The sequence below is a fragment of the Lissotriton helveticus genome, chromosome 12 (genome assembly GCF_964261635.1).
Source record: "Lissotriton helveticus chromosome 12, aLisHel1.1, whole genome shotgun sequence".
NCBI classification, from domain to species: domain Eukaryota; kingdom Metazoa; phylum Chordata; class Amphibia; order Caudata; family Salamandridae; genus Lissotriton; species Lissotriton helveticus.
This window is the reverse complement of record NC_136073.1, coordinates 137,203,660-137,216,919: the sequence shown is the minus strand read 5'-3', so window position 1 is coordinate 137,216,919 and position 13,260 is coordinate 137,203,660. Positions and strand designations below refer to the sequence as shown.

General features: G+C 47.6%; 2 non-coding genes across 2 annotated transcripts; one reads left to right on the top strand and one right to left on the bottom strand.

Moving 5' to 3' along the window:
• Positions 1–7,573: 7,573 nt before the first annotated feature.
• Positions 7,574–7,645, bottom strand: TRNAM-CAU (transfer RNA methionine (anticodon CAU)). The gene has a single exon. It is a non-coding gene; the product is annotated as a tRNA-Met (tRNA).
• A 3,151-nt stretch (positions 7,646–10,796) lies between these two features.
• Positions 10,797–10,870, top strand: TRNAN-GUU (transfer RNA asparagine (anticodon GUU)). The gene has a single exon. It is a non-coding gene; the product is annotated as a tRNA-Asn (tRNA).
• The last annotated feature ends 2,390 nt before the right edge of the window (positions 10,871–13,260 follow it).

The following is a 13,260-nucleotide window of genomic DNA, read 5'->3' as shown; positions in this document are numbered from 1 at the left end:
CAGAGACACAACAAACGACTGCCCCAATCCTACCGCCCCGGCAGAAGAGAGAGGCAGTAGAGGCGAGCGGTGCAGCGGAAGCAACAGCTGGAGGGTTAACCAAGTAAGCAGGCTAACGCCAACAGAGCGAGACAGCGCGAGCAGAACAGCGCAACAAGTGAGCTAGTCACCCCCTTGCTGACTATAACCCGCAACCCAGAAACTAGGGCTGGGATTTTAAAACTTTTTAAAAAAAGAGGGGGGACAGTCATTTCAGGCAAAGCCAAGCAGCGGAAGCCGACAACAACAAGGCAGCCATTTTGGGGAGGTGCGAAAGAAGCACGGAGGCGGCCATCTTGCTAAAGCTCCCTACAGTAACACGCCCCGCGCGCGCCCAACTAACAGCGCAAACACAAGGCAAAGAATAACGATAGCGCAAAAGTAACCAGCGCAAGAAACACGCGGAAGCATCTCCGCAGAGAACGCACAAGCCGACAACAACAAGGCGGCCATCAAGGCAACGGAAGCCAACAACAACAGGACGGCCATCTTGATGAGGTGCAAAGAAGCACGGGGGCGGCCATCTTCCTAAAGCTCCGTACAGTAATATGTCCCGCGCACCCAACGAACAGCGCAAACACCGCCCCGGCGGAAGAGAGAGGCAGTAGAGGCGAGCGGCGCAGCGGAAGCAACAGCCGGAGGGTCAACCAAGTAAGCAGGCAAGCCCCAACAAAGCGAGATAGCGCGAGCAGGACAGTGCAACAAGTGAGCTAGTCGCCCCCTTGCTGACTATAACCCGCAACCCAGAAAACTAAGGCTGGGAATTTAAAACTTAAAAAAAGAGGGGGGACAGTCATTTCAAGCAAAGCCAAGCAGCGGAAGCCGACAACAACAAGGCGGCCATCTTGGGGAAGTGCGAAAGAAGCACGGAGGCGGCCATCTTGCTAAAGCTCCCTACAGTAACACGCCCCGCGCGCGCCCAACGAACAGCGCAAACACAAGGCAAAGAATAGCGATAGCGCAAAAGTAACCAGCGCAAGAAACACGCGGAAGTATCTCCGCAGAGAACGCACTGGCTGCACTCTCCCAACCAGCGAGCAAAGCTCAGGAGGTGTAAACTTCAAAAAAAGCACAGCCCACAGCAGCCAGCACGAAATAGACCGACAAGCACGCTGGCCATATCTCTCACAACCCGACACTCGGAAATAAGGCAAAAGACCTTGGTATTTCCTATAACCCACAGCTCAGAACTAAGGCTGGGAAGGGGCAATCACCAAGTACAGCCCAAGCAGCGCCAGGCAGCCATCCTTGGTGAGGAGAAACACACAGCGGTACACCCCTCAACCTGCAACCTGCAACTCAGATCTAAGACTGACATTTACAAAGCGGAACCAAAGAGGAACCAAGGCAGCGGTGAAGCCAAAACAAAGTGGTCATCTTGGGAGAGGGGGGAAGCAGAAGGGAGCGACCCCACCAAAAAGCGCCAGAGCGGCGCACCACAACCCAACAAACAGCGCAAACAGATGAGCGCCACTCAGAACTAAGGCCGGGTCCTAAGGGGCAGTCAATCGAGCGCTACTCAAGCAGCGCCAGGCAAGCAGCACCAGTCAAGCAAGGGGCGCAGAAAACAACGTGCCCTCACAAACCACCGGAAAAGGGAAAAAGGACCAGAGACCACGGTGCAGGAGGCTGGCGGAGTACAGAACGAAAACCAGAGTGGTCAAGTGGCCACCCAGGTTTAGAGACGACACCACAACGCTGATAAACGCCCTGAGGCTCAGAGAGGGTAGAGGGGGAGACAGAGCCGCAAGAGGACGCCAACCAACAGAAGGGAAGCCCAAGAACAACCAGGTCAAAAGAGGGACCGAGGCCATGGCGGGCAGAGATGGGAAACAAGGCACAAACGACCCGAAGAAGAGTAAGAATGAAATCCCACCGTCCCCAGGAAAGGAGCGAAACAACCACGGGGAAGGCACAATCACGCTGGATACGCTCCTAAAGAAGGTAACCGAAGGGAATGAGCTGGCGAAAGCCACGAAAAAGACAGTAGACAGCATCCAAATGGAGCTAATAGCAATCAGAGCTGAGCAGAGCAGAGCCAATGGCAGAATAGACGAAGTAGAGAAGAGAGTAGGCACGCTGGAGGACAGCGCAAACATAACGCATAAGGACATGGGCCTCGTGATAAAGAGAACAACGGCGCTACAAAAGGCCATGGCAGAGCAGGAGGACAGGACCCGCAAGGGGAACATAAGACTCCTAGGGGTTCCCGAGGAGGAAGAAGACACACCGGGGGCATGCGCCCTGATGCTGGAGGCCTTAATACCTAAAATAACGGGACTCAGTTTCGACAAACCGCTGGAGATTACCAAAGCCTACCGCATACCGGCCAGGAAGCAGATGAACAGTAATGCCCCGAGGCCCATTATATGCAAACCCCTAAGAGAGAACCAAACAGAGGCGATATTTGCGGTAGCTAGGAAAGGCCGCCCGATGGTGATAAACGGGAGCAAAGTAACCATCACCCAAGACTTCTCCAAACTAACAGTCGAAGTGAGGAAGGGTTTCCTAGCCCAAAGGGAACATTTGCGGAAAAAGAACATTGCCTTTACATTTGCGGGGCCGTCCAGGATGAGAGTGACAGACAGACACGGAAGCAGAATTTTCGATGACCCCAACGACCTGCACCGATACCTACGGGACCCGGAACCAGAGGAGATGGAGCTGCCGAGCCCAGGGGCAAAGAGAAGGGCATCCTCTGATGAAACACAGGAAGGAGGTGAATAAGAAGGAGTGCTTTTGAAGGAACACGTGTATCGCAGTCAACCAGACACAGGAGCAATAGCAGCCATCGAGACTCTTGACTGCTACGAACAAGGGCCCGGAGGACCAAGCATGAGCAACCATGCAAGTAGACTATGACAGTAACAACAATCTACCTCAAGGAAAAGAGAATATACCTCATACGATATCAAAACACTACCTCAGAAGGCCACAAGACGTAAGCTACCAAACTGCAAGAACAATCCGAACCTACCGCTGCATGGCCACGGCGGCCAGGGAAAGAACGGGCAATGCACCTACCATATCCTTTTCTGTTGAAATCGACCAGGAGGGGCAGAGTCTTTCTAACTGTTTTTCTTCTCGTTTTGGTTTTGGCCAGCATGCTAAGGACAAAAAGACTTAGGAAGAACTTGGGGGGGGGGAGTGGGAGGACCCTTGCTGCCGCACACCCGTTTTACTACTGACGGGGGGGAGGGGGGAGGGAGGGAGGGGGTCGGGCCAGGGGGGGGAGTGAAGTCGGCGAATATGACGGTACACGGCAGAGCCGCCAGTCGCATCATGAACAAAGGACCTAGAATCTTGCCTTTCTCCACAGGCATTCTATACTTTTCCTATCTCTTTTTTCCCATCCACCACCCCGGGGGGGGCCGCAGAACGCAAAGCACAAGCGACGAAGCAAAACCACCATGACAAACCCAACTAGAGCGGGCCTGGCCACTGACCTGAAGGTAGTGTCCATGAATGTTAAAGGACTGAACCACCCAGTCAAACGCAGGAAAATCCTAGACTACTTGTCCAAACTAAAGGGAGATGTGTACATGCTCCAAGAAACCAAGCTCTCCAAAGAGGAGGCGAACTCACTCAAAGCGAGATGGATAGGGGAGGTACTCTGCTCGCCGGCAAAAGGGAAAAAAAGAGGAGTAATAACCATCCTGAGCAAAAAGGCCACCATGACAACACTAGCAGTAGACACTGATGATGATGGCCGCATGCTCATAGCAAGCGTCCAGAGAGGAAGCGACACAATCCACATGGTCAATATCTACGGTCCGAACTCGGAAGACAAGCAATTCTGGCTGGGAGTGGACAGCAAGCTAGCAGATCTCCCCCAAGAGGACCTCCTGATCACAGCGGGGGACATGAACAAGACGATGGACCAGGCAACAGACAGGCACCCGAGCAGACCGAGTCATAACTCCAACAACAACAACAACACCCTCAAAGACCTATGCACCAAACATCAACTGGCAGACCCGTGGAGGCTCCAACACCCGACAGCGCGAGAATATACCTTCTACTCACACCCACACAACTCTTACAGCAGGATCGACTACATACTCATGTCCAACACACATACCCACCTCATAGAAGATACGGAGATAGCCACAATCACCGTCTCAGACCACGCTCACATAACACTCACTCTAAGTGGGAAACACAATGAGAACCCAACGAGGAGGTGGAGACTGAACAATGACATCCTCCAGAACAGAGAGAACGTCAGAGAAATTGAAGCCACAATCAAAGAGTACCTCGAGCACAACGACAATGGCGAAGTAGGGAAAGACACTGTATGGGATGCCCTCAAAGCGACAATAAGGGGAACTTTGATAAACATCAAGGCCAAGATGAACAGAGGGCGGAACAAAAAACTCCGGGAGCTCGAGGAGGAAATAACAGCACTGGAGAGAGGTCACTGCGCCAACATAACGGACAGAAACACGCTCACTTTGCTCACGAAAAAGAAATACGAGCTGAACAAGATCCTAAGTGAAAGAGCGGGCTCCTGGCTGACGAAGTTCAAGTCGGTCAACCTATGTGCCGCAAACAAAGCGGGGAAACAGCTAGCGTCCTATCTGAAGGCAAAACAAAGGCAACACACGATAGCAGCGATAACAGACCGCACGAACAAATCCCAAACAACGAACAAAGGAATACTAGAGGTTTTCAGACAATTTTACCAAGAGCTGTACACCGAGGATCAAAACTTGAGCAAAGATGCAGGACGTGACCTACTCAGTAAGACCAATCTGCCGAAGCTAGACGAGGCGGAGAGGGAATCGCTCGAAGCTGATATCTCGGAGGAAGAGATTGGAAGCGCCATTAGCCAGTTGAAACGGAACAAGGCGCCAGGACCAGATGGGTACTCGGCGACATTCTATAAAACCTTCAGCGAACACATCAAAACACTGATGGCACAAACATACTCGACCTGCATCCAGAAAGGGAGGATGACGGAGTCCATGTGCGAGGCCAACATCACCATAATCCCCAAGGAGGGGAAAGACCCACAATACCCCCAGAACTACAGACCAATATCGCTAATAAACGTCGACTGCAAGATCTACGCAAAAGTCTTAGCCAACAGACTAAACAGGATCCTGCCGAACATCATCCACCCCTCACAAGTGGGATATATAAAGAACAGACTGTCGCAGGACAACACAAGGTTACTGTGCCACCTGATCAACCACACAGCAAGCAGCAACGAGCAGGCAGTCATGATAGCGCTGGATGCGGAGAAGGCGTTTGACAGAGTCTCGTGGCCCTTCCTGGGTAACTGTCTGGGAGCGTTTGGCCTAGGCAGGAAGTACACGGCGATGGTCATGGCCCTCTACAACAAACCGAAGGCGAAAATAGTGGTGAACGGGAGCGCATCCGAAACACTCACGCTGGGCAGAGGAACCAGACAAGGATGCCCCCTCTCCCCCGGACTATTCCTGCTCGCACTAGAGCCCCTGCTAGCCCGAATCAGGGACAACACCGAGATAACAGGCGTAAAGCTCAAGAGAAAGACCGTCAAACTAGCGGCATACGCCGACGACATCCTAATCACAACAGCGAACCCCTCCACGTCGATAAAAGCTCTGATGGCCACAATAGGTGAATACGCAGAAGCCTCGGGCTACAAACTCAATAAGGAGAAATCGGAGTGTAAACCGATGAATGTCCACACCACAAGAGAAGTCCTAGGCGATTCCGGCCTAGCATGGCAAACGAAACCTCTGAAGTACCTAGGGCTCCACTTTGGGAGAGATCTCACGTCAACTCTCCAACACAACGAGGATCTCACGCTGAAGAAGATTAAGGAGAGACTGGAGTTATGGTCACCAAAGTTCATCAGCTGGTGGGGACGCATTGAAACGATCAAAATGATGATTACACCGGTAATAAACTACACGCTATCAATGCTACCCCTCCCAATGACAGAGACATTTCACAAAAAATTGGACCAGCTGATAAACATCTTCCTGTGAAAAAACAAGAAGCCAAGGATAAGCCTACAAAAGCTAAGACTGTCAAGAGACCTCGGAGGCCTTAACCTGGCGAACTTCAAGACATACCAGACGGCTTGTCTGGCAAGGCAGGGTATCGCCTGGGTAGACGCCACACAAACGTACAGGCCGGTATGGCTGGAGGTCGAACAAGACATCCTAGGAGGACTCAAGCCAATAGCACTCCTAACAGCGAACCGGCACCCACTGAAAACAAGCGCCATACTAAAACACACCAGAGATGCCCTGCTGAAAGTTGACAGGCTCATGGCGCAGAAGCTGAAGGGCACGGCTTGGGAATCCATCTGGTTTAACTCTAAAGTGACCTACCAAGGGGCGATACTGCACAATGACACGTGGATTGGCGAAGGCATCAGCACGCCCAGCCAATTGGAAACAAAGAAAAAACCGCTGACGTTCCAAAACGTGCAGCAGCTACATGACCTCCCGAACCAAGAGTTCTATAACTTCTTAAAAATTAAAACAGCGATAACAAAGGCTAACCTGTGCGGAGGAGAGCCGGGGATCATCAAGTATATGCAGCTCATCGACTCAGCAGGTCATCAAACGGCAAAAATCTATAAACTACTCAGCCCATCTAAGTTGGCGCAGAACAAAAAAGCAACCAACACTTGGGAGATGCGCCTGGGCAGGCAATTAAATGAAAAGGAGCGAGCAATAATGTGGAGTTCAGCGACAACAAACAAAATCACCCCACAACTAGCGCAAACAAAATACTGGCTGCTCCACAACGCATACTGGACACCATCCAGACTCCACAAGGTCGGCATAGCAGACTCAGACAAATGCTGGAACTGTCTGAAAGAGGAAGGGACCCTCGCACACCTTGTCTTCACCTGCGTGAAAGTTAAGAAGTTCTGGGCACAAATCAACACCTTCCTGAACGATATGCTCAAAACAAATCTGGAGATCAGCTTCGTCAGCCTGGCGACTGAGCACCTAACAGCGGACCTAAAAAGTAAAGAAGAGAGAGAACTCTTAGACCTACTCCTCACAGCAGCCCTCAAAATGATCCTAACGAACTGGAAAAACACAGCCAAAGCAAACTTTAAAACATGGATCAACTGGATTACCTTCCTGAGGGGGGCTGACAACATCACAGGCACGTTCTCGAAAGAACACAAAGCCAAGCTGCACATGTGGGACCCGCTTGATGAGCTCCTGAGGACGACCCAATAAAGGACAATCAACCCCCCCCCCCCCCCCTCTCTTTTCTCTTTTTTTCTTCTCCAGTGGAGGGAGAACAATAGACAATGGATATATATGATCGACGCCTGTGTACCTCTATCTGTACTGTATATATATATTTTTGTACGACCTTCTTTGTTTTTGTACGACCTTCTTTGTATATCAATAAAAAAAATTCTAAATAAAAAAAAAAAAAAGAAATGTTTTTATGGGCAAAATAAAAGCAACTTGAAAATATACACGCAGAAAAAATACAACTGAAGGGGCAAATATTTAAATATGAACACTGATTAATTAAAATGACAAAACATATTGTAAAAATAATATAGCAGAGGATGGTTTCGATCCATCGACCTCTGGGTTATGGGCCCAGCACGCTTCCGCTGCGCCACTCTGCTGGTGTTTAATAATCGCCCATGACTGCTATAGGATTGTGTTCTGCAGAGCTGACGTCAATAGCTTTTGAGAAATGGGCCAATGAGGAGAGAGTATTGCAATCACGTTGAACGGGTGCGTGGGCGGAGTTCTCATTACAGCTCCAACTGCCAGACTGACTTATCGGCTCCCTTCATTCTCGTAGGAGATCAATTTATCTTTGTTGTCAACAGGGAGAACCCATGAGTATGAGAAATAGGAGGGGGAAGGCGTATTCCCTCGCTTACTTCCATTTTACACTTTTGAGAAATGTTCTGCCGACTCCAGCCATCACTCGCCAGACCGTTGCCAAGTTCAAAAATACAACGCCCCCCCACTCCCTCCCCTTCCTTTTCTGATCACCCAGAGATCAGAGATGCTGGCCCTTGAATATGTCCTGATAGCCCACGATCATTGGCAAGAGCCACATGAAGCTCTGTGGCACTGAGAAAAGGTACAGAAAAATGATTTTCTTCAACCCACATTATTATAAAAGAAAAACGCACAGGCAGTCCACATACTTCTAGTGAATTTCCCAGCCAACCAACCTAACTGGAATATTGTTAACTTGTGTTTGGTGGCAGGAGCCTGAACCCATTGAGTTGTCTGACCCAAAGAACCATTCAGACTGTAGGGCTAGTTTGCTTGCATCTTGTTTCATAATGCAGTTCTCCCTTTAACATTGCAATTACATTGTGTCTATTTTTTAAAGAGCTACGCTGACCTGACTTTGAAACTCAGTTCATGTGATTTCTTCAGACAGACTTCCTGGACTAAAGCTCGTACTCCCCTTCTAATGACAACATGAATTGCTTGACCACAGTTACGAGTTATTATAGATGTAACTTACATCACAAAATCTAAGTCCAGAGGAGCCAAATTCTGAATTTCGGGGCATGCGAGTGGGGAGTGATAGAAGTGGACGAGATTGACATGTAATCACTATACCTCAAACACCACATGTATGGTGCATGTTTTTAAAAATGCTACCTCAGGCTTGTTAACTTGCTTCAACCAGGGGCATAGCTTCAGAGGCGGTGTTTCGGGTGTTATACCCCCAATAAATATATATTTTAAGACAAACCGTAAGGTACAGGTTCTTTCAGTCAGGTATGTTGTGGTGTATTTTGGATTCCACAAGGAATTTTTACATAAACGCAGACAAAAAAGCACACACACTTTCTCCCTCTCTACTTTGAAAGTCTTAAAAAATGTTGCTTATTTTGCCAAATAGTGTGTTGTCTCTCATTTGCTACCCCTGCCAATCCGCATTTGTCTCCTCTTCCACTGCCAGTTTATCATCTCTCATGTGTAAAGCGTGTCCTATAATATATTTTGACATTATAAGCCATGCATGATTGTCAGAAAATCTGAAGCTCACACTCCCCCCAATTTTATTGGCCAATCTATTTCAACACTGTTTTTGGAGCTATTCCTGCCTTTTTTCAGTGCTTTATTTTCGAGGTGGTTTGGTGATAAATCAAGAACTGTTTATTGTGGGTTTTGTCAGCGTAATCGTCCTTCAAAGACAATAAACATGAATAACATAACATATCCAACCCATCAGCACTGTCGACAAGCTATCACTTCTATTTGGGAAAAGCCCTGCTTTCCAACTTTCTTAAACTTCAACCTCTTTAAGTGAGGCCTGCGTTTCAATGCTTGAACTGTTTTCAAACTGTGATCTTGTCATTTTCCATTGGAACATCACCCTGTGCTCAATGTAGCTAGTTGAAACTTTATTCAACCATTCAAACATCAGGTATGCTGCAATGCAATGAAATTGCCCATCATCTAAGATGACTGGTTTGAGTCACCAGTGGTACTGACATGTGGCACAACCTATGGTGTAGGCATCAGTACTCCCCATTCTTGTGTTGAGTGTCACTTCACATGTCAATATTGATAGGGCGGCTGAATCTTTGCCCCCACTTTTGAATCCTATCTTGATGCCTTGCTGACATGGGGACATTCACCTTTACATGTTTATATTGTTTTATGTTACCTTTACATTGCCTAAACATGTCGGTTTCAGAATTAAATAAAATGAGTAAACATTGAGTAGGGAGATCAGTGATTGGTCCATGTGCAGTTATCTGATGCCATCATTTTTACTTTATAATCTCATTTGGATTTGTAAAATCATTTTTTAACTATGCGGCATGGTAGGATTTTGCTTAAGGCTTTTGCTTAAATTTGTCCTTTATAAATGCACATAGATGTATCTACATATATATTCACTAGAACTGTTGGCCCTCAGCCAGGGGGCGATGTGCACTGGGTGTTTTTCCTATGTGCCCCTCGTAGCATTCATATTTTAGTTCATTTGTGTGCACATGTTATGCCAGTTGTATTCAGTAACAAAATCAATGTATGGTTACACACCATATCCACTCCCAACCCGACACAGCGACAATATTTTAGCTGGAAGTTGACCTGGTGAAGGAAAATGGGATAAGAGAGATAAAACAGTGACACTCAAGATCGCCTCATTGAGTCGTCAGTTTTCCTAGGCATGGACTTTTAATGGTCATATTGTTTATTGAAAATAAGTAAGGCTATTAGTGCCCTGGCATCGCGAGCTTTTGATACAGTTTCCTCTCATCTTAAATTTTGATACAGTTTCTTGTGCGCCCACGTGTTACAGTTCCCTTTAGCTGAAACAGTGTTGCAGCTTTTAAATCTCCGACACTTTGTTGCAGTTTCCTGTTGTGTGAGTATATCTTACATTTTCCTGTTGTCTGAGATGCTGTTGCGGTTTCTTCCGCCCAGACTCGTTGTTGAAGTGTTCTCTTAAGTTTGTCACTGCTACACGTTTCCCTTGTCCAAGTCTTGCTCTTCGACGAACCAATAGACTTTATCCGGAAGATATTTAAAACGCTGCGTTGCTATAAAGAGAGCGAGTGAAAGGTGATCCGAGCGGCACGAGAGGAAGCCAATGAGCAACACAGCAAGGAGGCAGCAGAGGTGAGGGGAGGTCAATGGGGAGGGGCCGAAATAGGATGGAAAATGTGACATCTGCGCTCATCTTACATTGTATTACAAATACGGCCCTCAAATCTCATCTGATATAGCTTCCACCATTCAGTGACTCACAGTCTACATATTGAATATGTACAAGCACCCGACGCATCCGTCTTTGTGGCGCAATCGGTTAGCGCGTTGGGCTGTTAACCGAAAGGTTGGTGGTTCGAGCCCACCCAGGGACGCACAGTTGTATTTATTGACTGATCTGCTAAAATTACCAGTTAGCATAAGAAATGGTTGCACGGGAAGTTTCTCACTCATTTTAACTGCCAGCTTTGTGAACATTTTTAGTCACGGGAAACCCTTGCAGTGTTTCTGTGCTCAGGTTTGAGATCAGCGAGCCTGTCCCAGATGCTGCTGGCAGCGAGCCCAGCACACAGCTGCAAAAAGACGCGTCATGCCATACTACTGAAGCTGAAGCACTGCACGATCAAAGGAAGGAGCATGCGCCATAACAACGAGATGTGACCAGCCCGTTCCAATCGGTGAGAGTCTGGGTGGCGACCACAGTCAAGCTTTTAAGCTGTTTTGTATAGAGCAAACTCGACCTGAAGATATTAGAGCTCGTTATGAGACCAGTTACAGTATAGTGCATAGGATTATGTAATAATCCTTGTAGATCTGCCGGTCGTGTTGCTGCATATTGGAAGACCTTTGCAAAGCTGGAATGGTCAACTTGCTGCAGCTTATTGCTAAATTTGGGTGCTAAATTGGCACTAAAAGGGTGTAACCAATGCCCAGACAATGTTACTAAGTTTTAAAATGACAAAAAAAGAAGTAATACTATTAAAAAATGTGCTGCATTATTCCACATAATTAGCATTTTCTTGCTGCAGAATTTACTCAACCCTGCCGCATAATTCGACGTTCTCCTGCCGCATAATTCCAATGGCCTGCTTATACACACGGCGGTACAAAAGGGGGTGGTGATGGACTGCTTATACACAAGGGCACACAAATTCTTTTCAGCATGACGAGATTAAATTATTTGCCCAGAATCGCATGATGTTGAGCTGACATTGAGATGGATTCCTCAGTTCCAAAGTTGTCAGCTCTAGCCATAGCGCCACATCCTCCCTTCTATCACAATACTTTATAAAACCTTGTACATCTTCATGAGGTGAACAACATTTGTAGCTCCCTGCCATCTTGGGAAGAGGCAAACATGCTGAAACGGCCACCTACCTTTCTGTAAAAATAATTTGGGAAAAGCTCCATGAGGGTGGGGTCAGATACAGACACAGACCAACTTACCCTTTCAGCATCTCCTTTGAATTGGGTGTCAAATGGCATGTGGTCACTGAGGTCACAAAGGCGGATCACCTGCTGAGCCTGCCCGTCCCGGAAGCTTATGCTGAATCTTAAAAGTGCGAACAGAACAGTAGATCAAGATCTGTGGGGGTTGATTCGGTGGGTTGGAACCACCCAAATCAGAGCAATGTTTCGTCACGGTGCCAAGAGGATCAATTCCTGCTCTCTCCTTGATTTGGCATGCTTCCTGAATCTGTAAAGAGATGCTGCTTATCTGTACATTGAACAGCTCCTGCTTGATGAACCTCTCTTCTCTTTTTGCCTTGCTCACTTTGTGGGATTTTTGGAAGGGACAAAGTTAGAAGGTTATCAAAGACGAAATGAAGCACTTCAATTGCATTTTACACTTTTGAAGGCGGTATAGGGACCTTAGTGGTAACACTGTATGAGCTGGTGATGCCGAAAGGAAATGGTTCCCATCCAGTAATCGCTGGGGTTAGCGAGGGGGGTATTTTTACCCCATTTTTAGAGACGTCTTAGACCTCTCTTCGTCTCCGGATACAGGGATTGGCGGGGGGAACTGGGGTGGAGGTCCTGAATCTCCCCTTCTCACCTTTATTGTTTTGGTTTGTTGTCAACTTTCTTTGATTTTCTTATGAATTAGCGTGGGCTTTGCTACTCAGAGGTTTTAGGGAACCAATGGGTCCTACAGATTTCAGCTCCATATCTCTATACCAACATGTCTGCACTTTATCTCAAACGGACAAGCTGGTTTGACAGTTACTGTCAATATAAAAGTTCATAATGTACAAGGGGCTATTTCGAAATGCATTAGAGATATGGGCCCAGACATAATATGATTCCATGAAACACATCTTTTGCTGAAGGTCCAGGGGAAACTAAAAAACAACGCATGCCCAACTATACACCACCCATCCACACTTACTAAACAGTGAGGCATTGCGATTTCTATCAGGCAAAACACACCCTTCACTGGCACACATAGGACTGATAAAGATGGCAGGTCTCTAACTCTGGTGGGAACACTGCAGGGATGCCTTGTCACCTTGGCTACAGTCTATGCTCCTAATGTGGCCCAGGATTCCCTTCTACTGCAACTTCGAGAAGTTCTGCAGAACATCTCACATTGTGATATAATCTTAGTGGGAGACTTCGATGCCATTTGGGAACTATGTCAGGATAGAGAAGGGGGTGTTCAAGATTGAGGGCCCTTTCTAAGCATCTGAAGTCATCTCTACTGAATCTTGGCCTTAGCGATACATAGTGCTAATGGCCCTACTCCAATCCAGGCAATACTTTC